The sequence below is a fragment of the Cebus imitator genome, unplaced genomic scaffold (assembly GCF_001604975.1).
Source record: "Cebus imitator isolate Cc_AM_T3 unplaced genomic scaffold, Cebus_imitator-1.0 Scaffold284, whole genome shotgun sequence".
Taxonomy (NCBI): domain Eukaryota; kingdom Metazoa; phylum Chordata; class Mammalia; order Primates; family Cebidae; genus Cebus; species Cebus imitator.
In genome coordinates, this window is record NW_016107599.1 from 2,099,011 (window position 1) to 2,104,548 (window position 5,538).

A 5,538-nucleotide genomic window follows, 5' to 3' on the forward strand; every position below is an offset into this window, starting at 1 on the left:
CGGTCTCAAAAAAAAAAAAAAAAAAAAAAAAAAAAGCCAGCCAAGAATCAAGCACAGCCACCACAGCAGCAAATTCCCACCCACAAGCCCGGCCCAGCATTTAGCAGGGTCCCTGATGATTTTTTTTTTTAGTTGTACAAATATTCCAAATATACATACAAAAAAGAATCTCCAGTGTGCTCCCTTCCTTGTAAGCTTTTTTTAAAAATATATTTTTGTGATTTAGAGGCAGGGTCTCGCTCTGCCGCCCAGGCTGGAGCACAGTGCTGCAACCACAGCTCACTGCAGCCTCAAACTCCTCAGGCTGTCCTCTCACCTCAGCCTCCCAAGTAGCTGGGACGACAGGCACGTGCCACCACACTTAGCTAAGTTTATATTTTATTTTCTGTAGGGTCAGGGTCTTGCTATGTTGCCCAGAATGGTTGTGAACTCTCAGCCTTTAGTGATCCTCCTGCCTCAGCCTCCCAAAGACTAGGATTACAGTCATAAGCCACAAACCTGGTCTAGATTTTTAAACAAATATTTGGAAATGGTTGTCTGCTCTGGATCTCTTCTAGACCATGTCCCCCGCCTTCCTTCTCCTGGTGCAATCTCAAATAGACTTTATTCTTTCTACACACACTTAAAATGTCCTTGCTACATATTCAAGTATCCACTAGTACTATAATTTATTGCTTTTAAAGTCTTAAAACTGTAGACATGTATCGCATTTACATATTTTGCTACTTGTTCTTTTGCTCAATATTACAATGTTGAGATGTATCCATTTGATAGATACAGTTTACTAATTTTCATTACTGTATAGAAATACTGACATATGGCTGGACACAGTGGCTCAGGCCTGTAATCCCAGCACTTTGGGGGGCTGAGGCAGGTAGATTACCTGAGGTTGGGAGTTTGAGACCAGCCTGACCAACATGGAGAAACCCGTCTCTACTGAAAATACAAAACTAGCCAGGCGTGGTGGCTCATGCCTGTAATCCCAGCTACTCGGGAGGCTGAGGTGGGACTGGGCCAAGTGCTTTCAGGTGCTAACTCAGTTAATGCTCCCATATCTTTCTCAACATGACAAAGGGAGGCTCAGTGAAAGCTCACAGTCAAGCGGCCAGGACATGCACGGGCTGGATTCAAGCCCAGGCTGTAAGGCCTGGCACTTTAACCACATTCTCGACAAACCTGGTGTTATCAGGCTAACCTCATAATGTGAGTTAATAAGTGAAGTCATTTCCCCCCATTTCCCATTCTCTGCCACACTCTACCTATTCTTGAAGGTTTGGTAAAACTTGCCTTGGCTGGGTATGGTGGCTCACACCTGTAATCCCAGCACTTTGGGAGGCTGAGGCAGGCAGATCAGGAGGTCAGGAGATGGAGACCATCCTGGCCAACATGGTGAAACCCCATCTCTACTAAAATACAAAAATTAGCTGGGTGTGTGGTGGCATGCACCTGTAGTCCCAGCTACTCAGAAAGCTACGGCAGGAGAATCACTTGAACTCAGGAAGCAGAGGTTGCAGTGAGCTGAGATCGCACCACTGCACTCCAGCCTGACATGTGACAGAGACTCCGTCACAAAAACAAACAACAACAAAAAAACTTGCCTGTAAAACTCTCTGTGCCTGATGCCTTTTGAGGTGAGAAGCTTTTAACAATTATTATTGAACTATCCTTGGCCAGGGGTAGTGGCTCACGCCTGTAATCCCAGCACTTTGGGAGGCCAAGGTGGGCAGATCACCAAGTCAGCAGATCGAGACTAGCCTGGCCAACATGGTGAAACCACATCTCTACTAAAATACAAAAAGCTGGGCATAGTGACTCGTGCCTGTAATCCCAGCTACATGGGAGGCTAAGGCAGGGAATAACTTGAACCCGGGAAGCGGGGGTTGCAGTGAGCCGAGACTGCACCACTGCACTCCAGCCTGGCAACAGCGCAAGAATCCATCTCAAAACAAACAAAGAAACAAAAAACAAACACAAAAAACCCCACAGTGATTACTGAACTATCCTCTTGAGCTAATTTTGGTAATTCATATAGTTCTACCAACAACTGTTAACATTTTTTTATAAGTTTCCAAATTTTTTGGCATAAAGTTAATGATACTCCATTATGATTTAAATAATGCATACCTTTTCTGCAGTTGTAGTTTCTTTTTTGCTCCTGATATCTATTTATTTTTTAAGATGGAATCTTGCTTTGTTGACCAGGCTAGAGTGTAGGGGTGCAATCTCAGCTCACTGCAACCTCTGCCTCTCAGGTTCAAGCAATTCTCCTGCCTCAGCCTCCCAAGTAGCTGGGATTACAGGTACTTACCAGCATACCCAGCTATTTTTTTTTTCTTTCTCTCTCTTTTTTTTTTTTTTTTGAGACAGAGTTTCGCTCTCGTTGCCCAGGCTAAAGTGCGATGGCACAATTTCGGCTCACCGAAACCTCCAACTCCTGGCTTCAAGTGATTCTCCTGCCTTAGCTTCCCAAGTAGCTGGGATTACAGTATCCACCACATGCGGCTAATTTTGTATTTTTAGTAGGGACCAGGTTTCTCCACGTTGGTCAGGCTGTTCTCAAACTCCCAACCTCAGGTGTTCCAGCTGCCTCAGCCTCCCAAAGTGCTGGGATTACAGGTGTGAGCCAGTGCACCCGGCCCTAACGTCACTTTTCAAAGCAGGTTTGCATTTCATTCATCTGTTTTATTTCTTCAGTTTCTACCTCATTTCCCATTCTAGGATGGGGAAGTTATGTGTAGCTGTCACCAGGAGTAAGCTGATTTCGGAGCCCTCTGCCTCCTGGCAACAGAGATCTGGGGCTGCGAGGGAAGGGAGGGGGCAGGGAAAGGGGAAGGCACCCAAGGCCAGGAGCGCCTCAGCCATCTCTTGAACTCCTGGGGACTGAGTTCTCTTATTCCCATTCTTCCGATGGCTTTGGGCTTATTTTTATCATTCCCTTTGTTGTTGTACAACAAATTTGCCTAAATCTAGACTTCACTGTGTAGCTGGATTGCATAAGGCTTGACAGGACATTCTCATTTTTGTTCGGTTCTGAGTACTTTGTGGTTTCTATTCTTGTTACATGTTTAATGCATGAGCTACTCCGCAGTGAATTGAAAGTTTAAAACATTCTTCAACTTCGTTTCTACTGTTGATTTGAAGTTTAATTGTATGATAATAAAAAAAATATATGGCTTATTTGAGACTGAAGTTTGGAAATTTCCTGAGACTTCCTTTGTCCTGGTAGAAGGCCAACTCTTATAACCCTTCCATGTCAACTCAGCTATTTGTAGGGAAGATTCTATCTATTAGATCTGGCTTGGCTTGTTCATTTCACTTCTCCAATTTTCAGGGTTCTCTTCTTTTTAAGACAGGCTAGAGTGCAGTGGTGCAATCACAGCTCATTGCAGCCTCAACCTCCTGAGCTCAAGCAATTCTCCTGCCCACCCTCCTCAGCCTCCTGAGTAGCTGGGACCATACACAACTAATTTTTAAATTTCTCTCAGAGATGGTTTCATGGCCGGGCATGGTGGCTCAGGCCTGTAATCCCAGCATTGTGGGAGGTTGAGGCAGGTGGATCACCTGAGTGAGGTCAAGAGTTCATGACCAGCCTGGCCAACCTGGTGAAACCCCATCTCTACCTAAAATACAAAAATTAGCAGCGTGTGATAGCAGGTGCCTGTAAGCTCAGCTACTCAGGAGGCTGAGGCAGGAGAATCATTTGAACCCGAGAGGCAGAGGTTGCAGTAAGCCAAGATTGTGCCATTGCACTCCAGCCTGGGCAACACAGTGAGACTCCATCTCAAAAAAAAAAAAAAAAAAAAAGGGAGACGAGGTTTTACTTTGTTGCTCAGGCTGGTCTTGAACTCTTGAACTAATGTGATCTTCCTGCCCTGGCCTCCCAAAATGGTGGGATTACAGGCATAAGTCACCATGCTTGGCCCTAATTTTTAGTATTTATTCATTTTTGCCTTGAAAAAGTTTAACAGAGCTGTGTTAAAATACCCCTCTTTGATGGTGTGTTCATCAATTTCTCCTTAAAAATCTGCTAGTTTTTGTTTTACATTTTTTTCTTTACATAATTCGGTGTTAGGTACATTCAAGCTCATTAGTTGCTATATCTTGTGGGTGAATCCTTCCATTTATTTATTTATTTTTAGGTTTTTTTCTTCTTTGAGAGAGTCTCACTCTGTCACCGAGGCTGGAGTACAGTGGTACCATCTCGACTCACTGCAACCTCCACCTCCCAGGTTCAAGTGATTCTCCTGCCTCAGCCTTCTGAGTAGCTGGGATTACAGGCACCCGCCATCACACCCAGCAAATTTTTATTTTATTTTATTTATTTGTTTTTTTTAGTAGAGACAGGGTTTTGCTGTGTTGGCCAGGCTGGTCTCAGTCTCCTGACCTTAGGAGATCCACCCGCCTCGGCCTCCCAAAGTGCTGGGATTACAGGCACGAGCCACTGCGCCCAGCCTGGTGAATGATTTCTTTTACTGTGATAAAACAGTCTTTTTCTGGCTGGGCGCGGTGGCTCACGCCTGTAATCCCAGCACTTTGGGAGGCCGAGGCGGGTGGATCACAAGATCAAGAGATCGAGACCATCCTGGCCAACATGGTGAAACCCCACCTCTACTAAAAATACAAAAATTAGCCAGGCGTTTGGCCAGCTACTTGGGAGGCTGAGGCAGAAGAATCGCTTGAACCGGGAGGCAGAGGTTGCGGTGAGCCGAGACTGCACCACTGTGCTCCAGCCTGGCGACAGAGCAAGACCTCATCTCAAAAAAAAAAAAAAAAAAAAAAAGTCTTTTTCCTCACTGTGATGCTTAACTTCTGTTTCTTCTTCCATTTGCACAATAAGCCCTCCCTGTGTCCTTGCCTGGGCACAGCTGTAGGGAGCCCCACACTCTGTTTCTTTCCTGGGTGCTGGGTGGATATTATTACCCCTCTGCCTTCCAGCCCTACCCTGGCCAGGTCACAGTGTTCTAGCTGTGAGTCTAAGGCCTTTTTTCTGGGCAGGTCTGTTTCCTTAGGCAGCAACCTCGATGCTGTGCAGTTAGGACCATGTGTAAAGGTGTGGGTTTACTTTCACTTATCCTACAAGGACAGGGAAGACACTTTTAACCTAGGTCTCCTATCTGTCTTCAGCTGCGGAGAATTCTCAGCTGTTCTATCTACAAATCTTGCTCCTCCCCATTCTCCTTCTGGAAACCCGTGAGATGAACCGTGGCACTTCCACGCCGCCATCTCTCCCCTCCCCTTCCAGCCCCGTCACAGTGACCCATCGGAAGGGTCTGAGTTTACACCACTCTGCCAGTTCTTGCAGTTCCTTGCTGTGGTTTCTAACGGGGTCCTTTTCAGAGCCACCTCTTCTGTTAATCTACTAGGTAAGTGACATCTTCTGCCTAGACCCAGGCCTACAGGATTTATAAATTAAGACTTTTTGGTGGGGCCCAGTGGCTCACACCTGTAATCCCAACACTTTGGCAGGCCAAGGAAAAGGATGGCTTGAGCCCAGGTGTTCGAGACCAGCTTGGACAACATAGTGAGACCCTGTCTCTA

The 5,538-nt window shown here is 45.8% G+C and overlaps 1 protein-coding gene across 1 annotated transcript in view; it reads right to left on the reverse strand.

Moving 5' to 3' along the window:
• The window catches only part of AGO2 (argonaute RISC catalytic component 2), a 64,630-nt gene that overhangs the window by 11,965 nt on the left and 47,127 nt on the right, over positions 1-5,538 (reverse strand). The window lies entirely within an intron of this gene.